This window comes from Podarcis vaucheri (assembly GCF_965113315.1).
Source record: "Podarcis vaucheri genome assembly, chromosome: W".
Taxonomy (NCBI): Eukaryota; Metazoa; Chordata; class Lepidosauria; order Squamata; family Lacertidae; genus Podarcis; species Podarcis vaucheri.
In genome coordinates, this window is record NC_138757.1 from 18,765,328 (window position 1) to 18,782,441 (window position 17,114).

A 17,114-nucleotide genomic window follows, 5' to 3' on the forward strand; every position below is an offset into this window, starting at 1 on the left:
GCATGCGAGCAGGCTACAAAGTGGCACATCTTTGTTAGTAGGTCTACCACGACCATGATGGCTGTTTTCCCCTTGGACTTTGGCAGATCAGTCATAAAATCTATCGACACTGCCTCCCAAGGTCGTTCTGGTGTTGGTAAGGGTTCTAATAGCCCCGCCGGCGCCCGCCTCTCCCCTTTGGCTCACTGGCATTGCTCACACCCTCTTACATACTCCCGTACATCTTCCCTCACCTTAGGCCACCAAAATTCCCTGGTGACCAACCACATGGTTTTGTGTTGTCCAAAATGCCCCGCCGTGGGGCTGTCGTGCAACTGCTTGAGTACCCTCCCCCTTAACTCTCCTTCGGGTATATACAGTGCCCCTTTGTAATACAAAGCTCCATTTCTTTCCTCGAAACCCCCTGGTTCCTCCCCCTCACCCCTAAGACCTCTGAGCTTACTCTGGGCGTATTCATCATTCTCTGTTTCCTCTACCAGTTCTCTTTGCCCCACCAATGCCGCCCCACACACCCAGCGGTCCTCTGGGATAACATGTCTCTCTTCGGGTGCCCCCTCCCCTTCCAAATATTCAGGTTTGCGTGAGAGAGCGTCCGCCCTAACGTTTTCTGGACCTGGCACATAACAAATTTCAAAGTGGAATTTGGAGAACTCCTGGGCCCATCTCACTTGCCGTTGGTTGAGCACTCGTGCCGTTCTCCAATACTCTAAGTTCTTGTGGTCCGTGCACACTTGCACCTTATGTTGTGCCCCAATTAATAAATGCCTCCATCTCCTGAACGCTTCATGAATGGCTAGTAGTTCTCGGTCATACACCGTGTAGTTCCTCTCAGATTTGTTCAGCTTTTGCGAGAAAAAGGCACACGGTCTCCACTCCGACTTCTCCTTCCCAGGCTGCAGAAGCACCGCCCCCACGGCCCGGTCTGATGCGTCCGTTTCCACTCGCATTGGTTTTTGTAAATCCACATGCAGGAGCTGTTCTTCCGAAGCGAACGCCCTTTTCAGTTCCTCAAAAGCTCGCTCCGCCTCCGCCGTCCAAACGAATTTCCTCTTACTGCTGAGACAGTCCGTAATGGGAGCCGTCAAGTGGGCAAAATTTCTGATGAACTTCCGATAGAAGTTTCCAAATCCAAGAAATCTCTGCACATCCTTCTTTGTTTTCGGTGTTTTCCATTCCAGTACCGCTTGGACCTTGCCAGGATCCATGGCCAATCCCTTGTCCGACAAGCGGTACCCCAGGAATTCCACCTCCTTGGTATGAAACTGACACTTCTCTAGCTTCACCCACAGCTGATTGGCTTGCAGTCTGCCCAACACTTCCCTGACGTCTTTCACATGCTGCTCCTCATTCTCTGAATATACTAACATGTCATCTAAGAAGGCCACGCAATTCCTGTAAAGCAAAGGCCCCAGGACGTGGTTCATAAACGATTGAAAGCACGCGGAGCCTGCTTGTAGGCCAAAGGGCATAACTAAATATTCAAATGCCCCCAATGGGGTGAACATGGTGGTTTTCCATTCATCCCCCTTTCTTATTCGTATCAGGTTGTACGCCCCCCTCAGGTCCAGTTTAGTGAAAATCTTTCCCTTCCTGACCCTTGTCAAAATGTCATCAATTCTGGGCATAGGGAAAGTCACTGGTTCTGACACTGCATTTAAGGCCCGAAAGTCCACTACAAGTCTAGGTTTGTCCGTGTTTTTTTTATCCACAAAAAACACTGGGCTGCCCCCCACTGCCCTGGACTCTCTGATGAACCCTCTCTTCAGTTTCTTGTCAATGAACTCCCTTAGCTCCTGCATCTCTCTGTCTGACATGGCGTACAGCTTGCCTACAGGGAGCTGTGCCCCAGGGAGTAAATTGATTTGACAGTCAAAGGGTCTATGTGGGGGTAGTTTGTCTGCTTCCCTCTCACTGAAGACGTTGCTCAGGTCAGCGTATTGTTGGGGCACCTTCCCCTTCTCCGTTACTTCCGTCCCTGCTAGAGTGGCTCTGGCCCCTCCTTGAGCCTCCCCCTCTTTGCAGTGTTCTAGACAATGTGCTGACCCAAAGGAGACCACTCTCTGATGCCAGCCCACTAGCGGATCATGTAACGCTAGCCAGCTCATCCCCAAAATAATGGGAGCTCCTCCCAAGGTAGCCACATTAAATGCTATTAGCTCTGTGTGTCTTGCTACCCTCATTATCATTGGGACGGTCTGTTGGCTGACTTCTCCTCCCAGCAGCTCCCTTCCATCGATCGTGGTCACCTGCAAAGGGTTACTTAAAGGGATAGTCTGTATCTGGTGCTCAGCAGCAAACTCCTTACTCATGAAATTGCAGGAGCTGCCTGAGTCCAATAGTGCCTTTATCTTTAGTGGGTGTCCGTTTGGCAGCTCTAGTAACACCTCTATCACTAGGGCGGGTTTAGGAGGTTCCGGCGTGGGCACTTTCACTGCTCTTTGGCCTGGCTGCTGTGCCCCGACGGTGGCAGCCAGGCGTTGGCTTTTACTTGCTCCGGTACCTTTTCCTCCCTCTCCCCGAGCCTCGCCGTCTGCAGCACTAGCTGGACCTCCAACACCCGGTACCTTTCTTCCAGGCTTGGACCCGCTCCAGCTCCTGCTTCTCCGGTTCCGGCTGGGTTGCTCATGATGCCCTCTCCTGCACAAGCTGCTTTCAGGGACTGTCGGAATGCTGTGATGGGATGATGAGCTGCTTGTGCGTAAAATCCAAGTCCCTCAGAGTTTGGTCAAGTTTGCAAACCTCTGTCTGTAACGGAGCCCCTTAAACATGGCTCCGTCAGTCGCTGGCAGATTCCGACAGTGGCTGCTTTCGGAATCGTTTCCAACATAAAAGCTCCTTAACGGAAACACGTCTTCTGGACTCTCTGCGTGACAGTTTCCGGCGAGGAGTGGGTGTCCCTACAGAAGGTCCTGAAACCTCCCCACTGTTTTCGCTGGAAGTGTCTCTGAGCCATCCCTCCTGCTCACTTCCCCTCAGCTCACCTCCTCTCCCCCTGCTGGTTCCCTCTTCAGCTGCTGAGTCTCTCCCAACCTGTGTGAGCCCTTCCACCTCCCTTCCTTCCGATGGCAGTTCCCTGACAAATACCTTTCTATGTTTTCTCACCACATGAGTTTCTTGTAAACAGATAATATCCAAATTCTTTTTTTTTCAAGAAATGTTCAATTTTATCCCGTTTCTTTTTATCATTAATTCCATTCACATTCCATGTCCATAATTTCAGTGCCATTTTGTGTTTCTTTTACCAATAAAAGTATAAAAGTCTTAAACTTCTTCTTCTTTTTCTTCTTCTTCCTCTTCCTCTTTACCATCCTTTTCTTCTTCTTCTTCCAATCCTGCCAGGCCTGCTGCTCCTGCTCCTGCTGTTTCCTCTCCCTTTCCCAACTCTTTATATCTTCTCAGGAATTTGTGTGTTTCGTCAAAGTTTGTAAATTTGAATTACTTCCCTCAATACACAACCTTTTTTCTCTATTTTTCTGTAATATCAAATTCTTCATTTCTCTATCTTTAAATATAATCAATCACCTATAATTTCTTTGCTTGAACAGATCTTGTTTTAATTCTAAAGGCATTCTGAATTGTTTTTCTGACGTTTTCCACTTCCATACTTAACCACTTAACCACTGCAATCTCTAATGTTAATTTTTCCATTATATTCTCTCCTTGTACTTCAGGCACAGATCTCAATCTCAAATTTAATTCTCTTTGCCTCAATTCATTCATAGCAATCGCGTCCCATAGTTCTTCTTGCGTTTTATTAATTTCTAAAACCTCTCCCTTAACCCTTTCTTCCTGCTTCCTCACCTCCCTTACTTCTAATTTTGTTCGTTTCATTCCTTCTTCCAGGCTTTGCGTTCTTTCTGTTATTTCCTTCATTTGTCCCTTCAACTCATTGACTCTCATATCGGATTTTTTATCCATCTGATCTAATCTCGTCTCCATTTTCCCCCCACTTTGTTTAATCAAAGTGATTAAACATCAAGCATTGGTCACACATGTACACACCCTGGAAAGGACTTCTCCTGATGAACAGATGGTTGGCACTATTACTGGTCACCGGTTTGGGGCAAAGATGAGGAGGGATGCCTAGAAGCAAGTCCTCTGTCTCCTGAACAGGAAGACTCCCCTGTGGTGAGTGCCTGAGGTCCCTTCTCTTGCCACTTACCATCTGGCCTGGGGCGGGGCCTGAAGCCTCACAAGGACTGCTTGCTGCCTGCTGCCCAGGAAGACTCCCCTGTGGTGAGTGCCTGAGGGCCCTTCTCTTGCCACTTACCATCTGGCCTGGGGCGGGGCCTGCAGCCTCACAAGAACTGCTTGCTGCCTGCTGCCCAGGAAGACTCCCCTGTGTGAATGCCTGAGGGCCCTGCTCTTGCCACTTACCATCTGCCCTGGGGCGGGGCCTGAAGCCTCACAAGGACTGCTTGCTGCTTGCTGCTTGCTGCCTGCTGCCCAGGAAGACTCCCCTGTGTGAGTGCCTGAGGGCCCTGCTCCTTCTTGCCACTTACCACCTGGCCCAGGGAGGGCCTGACAGGCCTCACAAGGACTGCTCCTGCCACTTACTATCTGGCCCAGGGTGGGGCCTCACAAGGATGGTTGTTGCCACTGATGCTGCTACTGCCCAGGAGGACCCGGAGGGGTGTATAGTTCTTTTTAACATTTTTTTTAAAAAATATATATATTTTCCTTTCCCTTTAGATTTTTTATATATGGGGGTGGGATGGATGTTTGGGTGGGCTTGGGAATTTGTTAGATTTTGATGAATTTGTAATTTTTGCAGTTTTTATTTGTATTGTTTTATTGTTTTCTGGGTTGTTTTTGTTTTTTGTTTTTATTGTTTTAAGGTATTATTGTTTTAGGCTGCGAAAGAGTAACATTAATTGCCATCAATGGAGGCTAATATGAGGCCTGGGATTGCTACCGTGGAGGGGCGAGGGAGGTATGGCGGTGGGGGCAGATGTTATAGGCGAAGGGGATCAAGATATGGATACGCTCGTACCCCTTCCAATCTGCGCCCCATCCCGAGGGACGAGGGTAGGGTGAGCAAGGATTACTCACCTCCGTCACTGGTGCTGTGCAATGCCAGCTCTATAGGCAATAAAACCGCCACCCTGCGAGATTTCTTTATCTCGCAGGGGGTCGACCTGGCTTGTGTGACGGAGACCTGGGTGCGCGAAGGGGAAACAGTTACCTTACGAGAGATGGCGCCCGCGGGTTTCTCCGTCCTCCACCAGTCGCGGACTGTGGGCCGGGGGGGAGGGGTGGCATTATTAATCCGGGAAGATTGTCCTTTCAGGGCTCTACCATCGCCATCGATCCCCGGCATTGAGTGTGTTGGCCTAGTGTGGGGCTCCGAGGAGAGCTTGGCTGTCTGGCTGGTGTACCGGCCACCTAGCGCACCAGCAGCCACCCTGTCAGGCCTATTGGAGGCGGTGGCCGGCTGGGCCTTGGAGTTCCCTAACCTATTGGTATTGGGGGACTTTAACATCCATGCTGATGCCACTCCCTCCTCACAGGCTCTGGACCTGGTGTCTTCCATGGCGACACTAGGGCTCTCCCAGTTTGTTTCGGGCCCCACACATCAAGCAGGCCACACGCTGGATTTGATCTTTGGCGTAGGTATAGATGTGATCATGTCTCCTTTGATGAAGGTGCCATGGTCTGATCACTACGCTCTGAAAGCCAGGATTGACTTTCCACCCCCACCCTGCTTAGGTGGCGAGCCGATTTGGGCTCGCCCGCAGAGGCTGATGGACCCTTATAGATTCCGTCAAGCCTTGCGGGACCTTGCTCCCCCTGGCGACTCATTGACTGAGCTTGTTGAGGGCTGGAATACCCAGCTCCTGGCAGCCATTGATGAGATCGCACCTAAGCGCCCTCTGCAACCCCGCAGAAACCGGGCTCCCTGGTTTACTGAGGAGCTCCGGAAAATGAAGCGGGACCTCAGACGGCTAGAGCGAGTATGGCGGGGTGCCCGTGACGGAACCTCAAGAACATCTTATAGGGCTTTTATGAAAACCTACGAGATGGCGGTGAAGGCTGCTAAGAAGTCATACTTCTTGGCCTCCATTGCATCCGCTAGCTCTCGCCCAGTGCAATTATTAGGTCTTTATAATCAGGTCTTTAACGTTCCTTGAGGGACAGCCAAATTTAAATAACAATTTGACACACAGCTGTGAGGCATTTGCGAGCTTTTTTGCGGAGAAGGTCTTGTTGCTCCGCCATGACCTCCCTGCCAATTTGGATACAATAAAGGAACTGGAGGCCCCTCGACTGTCCTCGGGTCCAGTATTGGACCACTTCGACCGGATATCCCCAGCCGATGTGGACAGACTCCTCCGAGCTGGAAAGCCCACCACCTGTCCTCTCAACCCGTGCCCGTCTTGGCCGATTAGAGCGTGTCCAGACGAGGTGCGGGCCCTCCTGGGGGATATCATCAATTTGTCCCTTGGCACGGGGACATTCCCAGGGGAACTGAAGGAGGCAGTGGTGCGCCCGCTCTTAAAGAAAACATCATTAGATCCTTTAGATCTATCCAATTACCGCCCGGTTTCGAATCTTCCGTTCCAGGGTAAGGTGATTGAGAGAGCGGTTGCTGAACAGCTTGGTGGGTTTCTGGATGAAACATCGGCTCTGGATCCATTCCAGTCCAGCTTCCGCGCTGGTCATGGGACCTAGACGGCTCTGGTTGCCCTAACATATGATCTTCGTTGACAGCTGGATCGAGGTGGGTCGGGGCTACTGATTCTTCAAGATCTGTTAGCAGCTTTCGACATGGTCGATCACAAACTTCTGGACCACCGCCTTGCCGATGTGGGGATTCAGGGCACAGTCCTTCAATGGCTGCGCTCGTTTCTCTCTGGTCGGGGACAGAGGGTGGTGCTTGGGGGGGGGGAATTGTCATCGTGCCACTCCTTGGTGTGTGGAGTACCTCAGGGTGCGGTACTCTCCCCGATGCTTTTCAACATCTTTATGCGCCCCCTCGCCCAGCTTGTTCGGAGATTTGGGCTGGGTTGCCATCAGTATGCCGATGACACCCAACTCTATCTGTTGATGGATGGCCATCCTGACTCGGCCCCAGACACACTGACCAGATGTTTGGAAGCTGTGGCTGGATGGTTACGTGGGAGCCGGTTGAAGCTAAATCCTTCGAAGACACAGGTCCTGTGGCTGGGACGGGGCGATATGGGATTGGGGGGCAACTCCCATCTCTTGCGGGGGCGCAATTAGTGCCAGCACCGTCCGTTAAGAGTTTGGGTGTAATCTTCGACACCTCCCTTTCCATGGAGGCGCAGATTGCAGCTATAACAAATGCGGCATTTTTCCATCTCCGCCAAGCTAAGCAGTTGGCTCCTTACCTCTCTCGCCCTGACCTAGCCACTGTGATCCACGCGACGGTCACCTCCAGACTGGATTATTGTAACTCGCTCTACGTGGGGCTGCCCTTGAGACTGACCCAGAAACTCCAGCGGGTGCAGAATGCTGCAGTGAGACACCTTACAGGGTCTTTGCTGCGAGATCACATTCCCCCGGTGCTATACCAGCTGCACTGGCTCCCGGTGGAGTACAGGATCAGGTTTAAGGTGCTGGTTTTAACCTTTAAAGCCCTATACGGCCTAGGACCCTCGTACCTACGGGACCGCCTCTCCTGGTATGCCCCACAGAGAAACTTACGGTCTTCAAATAAAAACATGTTGAAGGTCCCAGGCCACAGAGAAGTTAGGCTGGCCTCAACTAGAGCCAGGGCTTTTTCAGCTGTGGCTCCGATCTGGTGGAACACTCTGTCACAAGAGACTAGGGCCCTGCGGGACTTGACATCTTTCCGCAGGGCCTGCAAGACAGAGCTGTTCCACCAGGCCTTTGGCCAGGGCACAGCCTGACTCCCTCCCTCGGCAATCTTCACGGAGCTCTGGCCCAATGGTTGCCAGTGGCTTAAATTAATTAATTTTATAACGAATGATTTTAGAATGTTGTTTATGCTGTACTTTTGTACTGTTTTATTGTTGTTAGCCACCCTGAGCCTGGCTTCGGCTGGGGAGGGCGGGATATAAATAAAATTTATTATTAATGTCCTTTTTAATGTCTGTAAACATTTTTAAAATGTCTCCTTTAAATTCAGTTTCTTGTTTGGATCCTCTTCTTTCTGAAGGCGTCACATTTTCTTTTGGACTTCTGCCTGTCCAGTGCGCTTCCCTGTGCCAAAAAACACTGCTTTCTCTCAGTGCAATCTTCTGGGGGAAAACTTCACCTGAGGCGGAAAGAGCAGAGATGCAGCGGCGTTGCTGTCGTGTGGGAGAAGAGGGAGTGATAAAGTCCAGAGACAGAGTCTTCTATTCTAGAAGCTTTATTTACAAGCAGTAAATTACACCGTCTGAACTTTCAGACATCTTTCTCCTTGCTCAAACACACTCCAACTGAAATCGAAAGCAGATTCACAGAACAAAGAGAACTGTGACGTGACATCCTGACTTCCCGTAGGAGTCCCTCCCTCAGACACGAAGCACCAGAAAGGTTAACCCTGTAACCACCCTGTTACCACCAAACCCAGTGTTATCCCAAACCCAGACCTTCGCAGAACTCTCCATGCCTCTGGAAGGTTAGTGGTTTCGTGAAACTTTCAGCGAGGTTCTTGGCTGAGGGACAGTACTTCAGCGCAACCAATCCCTCATGAACACTCTGACACACATTCTGAAAGCGAATGTCTAGATGTTTGGTCCTGGCCTCAAATTGCCCCAATTCGGCCAATTTCAGGCACGGTTGGTTGTCCTCGAAAACCGTGATGGGCAAACTATTCACTCCACAGAGCTCCTGGACCAAACAAGCATAGAACTCTAACTCTCTGCACACCTCAGAAAGTGCACTGAACTCAACCTCAGTGGATGAAAGCGCTACGAGGCTTTGCTTCCTGGACCTCCACCCAACTACTGAGTTCCCAAACTTCACCACTAGGCCGGACACGGACTTGCGATCCTGAAGATTAGCCCAATCCAAGTTCACCCAATCGTTTGTAAAGGATCAACTTTCATCATCTAAAACTACTGAACCCCCTTCGGAAGCAGGAGAAGAGGGGGGATTTTTTCCGGATTGTTTAAACCTGCAGAAGAGAGTGTAAAGAAAAGTAATCTTCCACCGCCTTGAACCTGGGAGCAGGGTGTCAGGACAGACGTTTTTGGGAAGTTCATTGACTATAGACAAATGTTTTTGACAGACAGTTAAAAGAAGAGAAACATAGTGATTCCATTGTTCTCTTTTGCATTTTAAAGGAACAAATATTGACAAAATATCTGAAAAAGGAATCTTTGTTGTTAGATCTGCTGTTAAAAAGAAAAAGAAAAAAGAAAAGAGATTGATACAAATAGATGTTCTTCCCCTAGAGGGAGCTTGTGAAACTGTTATTAAATTTGAACTGGGGAGCTTCGCAGCTGCAAACAGATTAAGATCGTGGGAACAGACTTCTGACCTTGCATAACAATGTATTCAGAGGCTCTGGTGCGTGCTTTCTGCAAGACAAGTGCTTTATTGGAAAAGTTACATGAGAAGACGGATTTGATAACTGTTGCGATTAGAAATTTTGGACAGGTAGTGGGTATCTATATAGAGCCCACCCAGGAATCAACTCAGGAGTGTGCTCTGACAGATCAGATGAGGGAGGAGGTTGTTGTTGGACCTCGGGTGGCAGAGATGGAGGGAGCTGTGGCCCAGCAGGAACATGAGTTGTTGGATCTGACAAATGAACTTGGAAAAAGCCAGATTTGGAGAGATAGAGTTTTGTTTGGCTTGGAGATGGGGGGCTGGATAGACCCCCCTATGCAGGGATGTCTTGACTTTTCAAGTCTGGCAATGGGCCGTGCGGAGTTTGGGGTTGTGGGGGTCCTCAACTCTGGAGGGACCTTGAAACATGCTTTTAAATACCACATGGAGTTCAGTGTGGACTATGGAAAAGGGGCTGATCTGTCAAGAAGGGACAAAAATACTGTCAAGTTGGAGTTTCCACGAGTGAAAGGACCAGGAGACAAAGTAAAGTACAGGTATAAATATGAAGAAGAGCCGCGGAAGGGACATGGAAGATACTTAAGGGCCTTGGACATAAGATTACCAAGTTAATGAACTAGATGGATGGGATAGAAAGGACTGACAAAACCCGGGACCAGAAGGAAGAGACGTTGGATGAAGATTGGAAGAAAGTTTTTTTAAAAAAATTATTTAGGATTGCTTTGTAAAATTAACGAGTATTAGAAAAATGTTGGAACGAAATTATTTGGCTTTAGCAGAAATGTTAAAAAGAACTATGCAAGAATATGTTATGGTTATGAGAAATTGGTATAAATAAGATTTAAGTTTTAAGTTTTAGGGTTTTTTATAGTAAGATAAAGTTAACATAGATTAAGGTAATTTAATGACAGAATATTATGAAAAATGGGAAGGATTTGCTGTGATAATTAATAACTAGAATACAAAAAAGGGAGGGGTGAGGAGGTCGATGAAATAAGGTAATGACTGATAAGGATTTGAGAATATTGGATCTGTTTTTAAATTTTTGTGGTTTACTTTTGTTTTTTGATTTGATGTGTTATGTGTTTTGGTTTTGCTTTTTGCTTTTGATTTTTATCGATTTGTACTGTTTGATTGCTGTTTGTTTTTCCCTTGTTTTTTTCTTCTTTGTCTCTTTGTTTTCTTCTGTAATTTTAAAATGCTTAATAAATATCATTAAAAAAAAAAATCCAAGTCCACCCAAGCAGTCATCTTAACCTCACCCTGAGCTGACAACTTTAGGCAAAAATCTTGCAGATACTGCAGAACTCTTTTGATGCCATTCCAGGCCTGTACACTAGGACTTGAAGCCTCTCTGCTGAGCAGATTAATAGCAAACGCTATGTCTGGTCTGCTCCACTGGGACAGATACAACAGACTACCTAGAGCTGACTGAAAGATTTCAGCATTTTCAAACACAGCGCATTCTGCTTGCTGACTGTCCTTTACGTAGCCAGTTTCCATAGGACTTCTCACACCTGCACAATCACTCATCCTGAACTTCTGAAGCAGTTGCTCCATTTTACCTTTCTGGCTGAGCAAAAAACTTCCATCCTGTGTTCTAGAAACATCCACGCCCAGATAAGTACGAACAGCTCCAAGCTGCTTGAGCTTGAACCTTTTCCCAAGCTCCTTGGTGAACTTTTCTACCTGTTTACCAGTCTGTGCAAGGTATAAAAGATCGTCAACAAAGATTAAAAGAGCTTCCTGTGTCTCACCTGACCCTTTTAGGTAAAGACAACTATCAGCAACACTTCTCCTGAAACCTAGCTTCTCTAAGGCTTCATTCAGACACATATTCCAGGTTCGGGCAGATTGACGTAACCCATAGATGGATTTGTGCAACTGCTACACAATGCCTTGCCCATTGATCTCAAAACCTGGAGGAGGAAGCATGTACAACTCCTCCTGGAGATCTGAGTTCAGGTAGGCAACATCCACATCAAAGTGGTTTACCTTCCAACCTCTCTGTGCTGCAACAGCTAAGAGCATGCGCAGAGTCTCACTCCGAGAAGTAGGCGAATACACTTCCGTGAAATGAATCCCCTTCCTCTGTGTGAAACCCCTGGCAACGAGTCTCGCTTTATACTGCGGTTCTCCAGCTTCTGTGGGTAAACCCATCTGCAACTCACAGCTTGCTTGCCAGGCGGCAACTCTGTGAGCGAGAACACACCAAGAGACTCCATTGATCTCATCTCCTTCTGCATTGCCTCATGCCATTTACTGGCTTCTTCCTGAGGCAATTTCTGAACATCCTCAAAGGACTCAGGTTCACACCTAGCCACACCAACCCACACACTAGTGGCCTTGAACCTATCAGGTGGCCTGCCCTTGGTTGACCACGCTGAACTCCTCAGAGTGAACCCTGGCTCCCCCTCTGACACATTAGGTCCAGCAAGACCATCCTCAGTGTCAGAAACTTCCCCCTCTGATCTGCTGCGCCTTTTTGAACCTGACAGCCGGTCCAGCAGGAGAGGAAGGCTCACTCTTTGCTTCCGACTTGACTGTGGTTTGAGGAGGTGTTCTTGGTTTCCCCCTTTGAGGGATCCTGAGCTGTCCCTGCTGTGGACTCTCCCCTGCGGCGGACTTTGTTGCTCTGGACTTTGGTCCTCAGCAACAAGTTCCTCCTCCTCCTCATCTGAGTCAAAGAACTGCTGTGAAAGCACGTCTGGATTGCCATGCAGACGTGACCACCCAGCCTGTTCACAGAACACTGCACTGTTGCTGATCACCAGTCTGAACTGGTTCCCACTCGGGTATGCAAACCTCCAAGTCTTTGAGCCAGGCTCATACCCTACAAATATCTTTTTCTTAGACCTTGACTCACCCTTCCGGTGTAGAGCCTTTGGAATGAGGACCCAGGCCTCACAACCAAACACACGGAAGTAATGCACCTTGGGCTTTTTACCGTGCAGCAGGAAATAGGGTGTGTTCCCTACACTTGAATTGTACACTCTATTCTGTGTAAAAACTGCAAATCTCCAGGCTTTGGCCCAAAAACACTGGGGTAGCCCTGCATCAAACAAAATGGCCGACACCGATTCCTGCAAAGTCCTATTTTTCCTTTCCGCAATTCCATTCTGTTGTGGACTATGGGGCGCAGTCAACCTGTGGCTGATTCCCTTCTGTCGGAAGAAATTCTGCAACGCAGACCCAGTGAACTCCGCCCCCGTGTCACTTGAAAACTCCTCACCTTGGTGGAGAAGGTTACCTCTACTGCTGTGATCCAATCTTTGATCAACCCAGCAGCCTCTCCCTTGGTTTTTAAAGAAAATACCCAAGCAGATCTCGAAAAATCATCAATTAGGAGAAGAACGTACTTTGACCCCCCACCCCCACCCCAGGGACTCTACAGACATGGGGCCACACAAATCTGCATCCGCTAGTTCAAAGGGACTAGTGGTCTTCCTTTCTGACTTGGGATGAGAGCATGTGACAACCTTCGATTGCTTGCAGGCTCGGCAATCCAGGAATTTGTCATAAGCCTTAAATTTGCACCCTTCTGTTAGTTCAGGGGCCTTTTTAACATAATTCCAATTTGAGTGACAAAATCTGCGATGCCATAGATGTGCACAATCACTATGGGGCTCTACATTCACACATTGCACCCTTGCATCCTCAGTGGCATCCTCAGTAACAATTGGCATCTCCACAGTAAAAAGCCTGTCCTTGCATTCCACAGTATACAGCTCCTTGCCGTCCCTGGAAAAAGAACACGTTATTTGCAAAAGATACACAGAAACCATCAGCAACTAGAGCAGGTACACATAACAGGCAATTTGCTATCTCTGGCACAACATAGGCCTGAACTTCATGATTGAGAAAGGAACAATAAAGCATTCCAGTCTGTGTCAACGGCCGTCTACTCCCATCAGCTAAGGAAATGAAACGACCAGTTTTTACTTCCTTGCAGTTCCTCAGAAATCCTGAAGAGGGCACGAGCGTGTGTGTCGCTCCAGTGTCAACAACAAGAGACAAAACAGCTGGCTGTTGGTCTTCCTCAAGAGTTGCCATAGCAACACTGCCCCCTCTGCTCCCCCCCCCACCCGACTGGGGCCTTTGCAAGTGTCCTTCATGGTTGCCATAGAAGCAGCACGTCCAGTTGCCATGGCTGCAAGGCCTCTGTCGATGTTCTCACACTGCATCGTCTGGCAACCGTCGCTTATCAGCTCTTCCTGCAGCTGCACGACCTTGGAGCTCTCAGCAGAACAATGCCTCTCGCAGCCAGACTCCAGCTCTCGGCGAAAACAGCTTTTGGAGACTTTTGGAGACAAAGGCTTTCCAGAGCTTTCACTGCTGCCTGCACCCCCACTCTTGGGTGCCCAGCTTCTGCCTGCACCCCCTCTGTTGAGTGCAGGGCTTCCAGAGAAACAGCCTGAGGAACAGCCTGCGACTGCTTTCCTCCCAGCTCTCAGCCTCTCTCCCAGCTCATCACACAGATGTGCTGAAGCATCCAAACAGCTCCCAGGCACAGAAACAGGAACAGACACAGAAACAGTCCCTTCACCCCCCACTGGGGGCACGAGGCTTTCATGGCTCTTTCTAGCCCCATATTGGCTACCAAGGCTCACTGCCTTCTCAGGGCTCTTCTCAGCCACTTCTGGGCTCCACACTTTGCCCCCTTCTCGGTCCTTGGCTACTACCCCGGCCTCACATGCCTCCTGTAGTGCCTGCCAAGCTGCTGAGGGGCCCTTTCCTTGAAGGAGTGGCAGAAGACAAGCCTCAAAGCCTGCTTCTAGAATGCCATGCGCTTGCTTCTCCATCTCTTGAACAGCCACCATTGCTGTCTCAGGTTTCCCACTGGCTTCTGCAGCAGCCTGAGACTCTGAGGGGTCCACACACGACCACAGCTGTTTCCCCAGCAGGAGAAACCTCATCCTCACTGACCACTCAGGCCAATTATGTCCATTTAGTCTCTCAAACAGAACATTAAAGGATTCAAAAACCTGTCCTTGGGGCTGAGCAATATCTTCCCCCCTTATTTGGCCAGAGATTACTCACTCTTTTCGCCAACCGGGCTCCAAAGAATGCTCAGCTCCTTTTTCACCAGCGACCTCAGAACTGCCTTTTCCTTCCCGGCAGGAGATCCAGCTGGCAGCCGTCTCTTTGCACTCCCTTCTCATCACTTAGCAACCAAAACGTCGGCTCCATAACCTTTTGGACTTCTGCCTGTCCAGTGCGCTTCCCTGTGCCAAAAAACACTGCTTTCTCTCAGTGCAATCTTCTGGGGAAAAACTTCACCTGAGGCAGAAATAGCAGAGATGCAGCGGCGTTGCTGTCATGTGGGAGAAGAGGGAGTGATAAAGTCCAGAAACAGAGTCTTCTATTCTAGAAGCTTTATTTACAAGCAGTAAATTACACCGTCCGAGCTTTCAGACATCTTTCTCCTAGCTCAAACACACTCCGACTCCTTGCTCAAACACACTCCGACTGAAATCGAAAGCAGATTCACAGAACAAAGAGAACTGTGACGTGACATCCTGGCTTCCCTTAGAAGTCCCTCCCTCAGACACGAAGCACCAGAAAGGTTAACCCTGTAACCACCAAACTCTACATTTTCTCCTGTTTTTTTCTGTGAATGAGACATTGTTTCTCTTTTTCCTGTCGCTGTCCTTATAGAAAAGTCCAAATTTCTTTAAAATAAAAAAATGAAGAGACAAAAGGAGGAAGGTGAATATTTCTGCCACTTGTTTGGCTAATCCAGCCAATGGGCAGTCCAAAAATAAGAAAAAAACAAAAAAGAGAAAGAAAGATGACAATCATCACAAAACGTAACAAAAAGTTAATAAAAACAATCCTCCGCCACTTGCCAATCCAATTATTTAATCAAGATTCCAGCAGCACCATATACTTTAAATTCCAATCCGATATTCCCAAAAAGAAAAAAAGACAATTCAAATAAAATAAAACAAGAAAAAATTAAGAATAAGAAATCAAAAATTAGAATAAAAGAGAGGAGAGAAAAGAAGAGATGGAAAAGACAGGGAGAGGGAGAAAGGAGGGAAAGGGAGGGAAGAGGGGAAATTAAGCACAGAATATTAAAAATACGCTGTCCCAAGAGAAAAAAGAAAAAAAGAAAGGGAGATGGGAAAGGCGACCCAAAAGGGGAAAGAAAAAATAAAAACAATTAACGTTCTCTTCGCCAAAGCAGCAGGACCCGAAAATATTTTTCTCAAAAGAAAGGAGCCAAGTTTAATCCATCCTTAAAAACACAGTCTGGCACCATAAAATATAAAAATAATCAGCCTAAACACTCCAACATCCACATCAACAAAGTCAGAAGCAGGAGGGGGGGGGTAAGCAGTTCCTTCTCCTTACTCAGCTTTCATCCAAAAGAAATTAGAGGAAATTAACGTAAAATAAAGAGTCAATAATTCAGTTTGGGCTTGGGAGTTTCTCCACAAAGCTGCTTTGGCATATACAAAAGTAAAAAAATAAATAAACATTCCATCACGAGGCTTCTTAACAGTTAACTACGCAGTTCGTTAAAATCGAAAGTAAAAATTGCAGGGAAGATTCTCTTCCCACAGTTCCAGAAATTCACCAAAAGACAAAGAAAAAATCCCCTAGTAAGGGCTTTCACCCCTTCCTTCGTTAAATCCACCGTCTTAAATTAAGTGTTTATTTTAAATCAAATATTCCGCTGTAGGGTAACTCACTGTTTCTTTCGTTCCGTGGGTACTTCTTGCATGTAAATAAGATCCCAGTGGGGCTGACCTCCTTTTTAGCACCCCGCTGCTTCCAAATCGTTATTAATATTTTCCCCCCGATTATATTCACCAATTAAATCCGGATTTTTTAATGTTTCAGAGTCTGCTGCTATGCCGGGCAAGCTTGAGGCTGTGCTTCTCGAGGGTAGAAAATGGCGTCTCGCGCTGGCGTCTCAATCTCGCTGCTCTTTTTGCTCCTTAAAGGAGCTTTTTTTGGCAGCGGAGAGACTGCTCTACGGCTTGCTGGGATCCTGTCCTCAGGATCTTCCTCCCGAGGCTTTTGGGGGCTTGCGGCGCCCTTGCAAAACCCCTGATTCCCCCCGAAAAGCTGGATTCTCCCCGGAGGGCTGAATCCCGCTTGCATTCGGCTCTGCGGTAATCCAGAAGCCCAGCACTGACACTTTGAATTGTGCCCGAAAACGTCATGGGAGCCAATGCAGGTCTCAGGACTGGTGTTATATGGTCTCGGAAAGACTTTATTTTACAGAAAGGTTTAACCTCACAGGCATCTTCTTAATACACTTTGAATTGGGCTTGGAAACATACTTTGAGCCAGTGCAGGTCTTTCAGGACTGGTGTTATATGGTATGGGCGGTCCTAGTCCCCAGTCTGGTTGCTGCATTCTGGATTAGTTGCAGTTTCTGGGTCACCTTCCAAGGCAGCCCCACGTCAAGCGCATTGCAGTAGTCCAAGCGGGAGATAACCAGAGCATGCAGGTAGGGTCTCATCCTGCATCCCAGATAGAGCTGCCCTGGACACAGAATGGACCTGTGCCTCCATGGGTCCCAAATGACCCCCAGGCTGCGCAGCTGGTCCTTCAGGGGCACAGCTGCCCCATTCAGGACCAGGGAGTCCCTCACATCCACCCACCCCCTGTCC

General features: G+C 48.3%; 1 protein-coding gene and 2 long non-coding RNA genes across 3 annotated transcripts in view; 1 reads left to right on the forward strand and 2 right to left on the reverse strand.

Moving 5' to 3' along the window:
* LOC309523338 overlaps positions 1–17,114 on the reverse strand; it is an 892,159-nt gene that overhangs the window by 531,900 nt on the left and 343,145 nt on the right. The gene's annotated exons all lie outside the window — the stretch shown is intronic.
* The window catches only part of LOC309523311 (uncharacterized protein), a 299,624-nt gene that overhangs the window by 87,734 nt on the left and 194,776 nt on the right, over positions 1–17,114 (forward strand). The window lies entirely within an intron of this gene.
* The window catches only part of LOC309523335, a 134,790-nt gene that overhangs the window by 1,365 nt on the left and 116,311 nt on the right, over positions 1–17,114 (reverse strand). The window contains exon 2 of the long non-coding RNA XR_014215305.1: positions 2,982–3,084. This is a non-coding gene — a long non-coding RNA (uncharacterized lncRNA). The remainder of the gene's footprint in view (positions 1–2,981; positions 3,085–17,114) is intronic.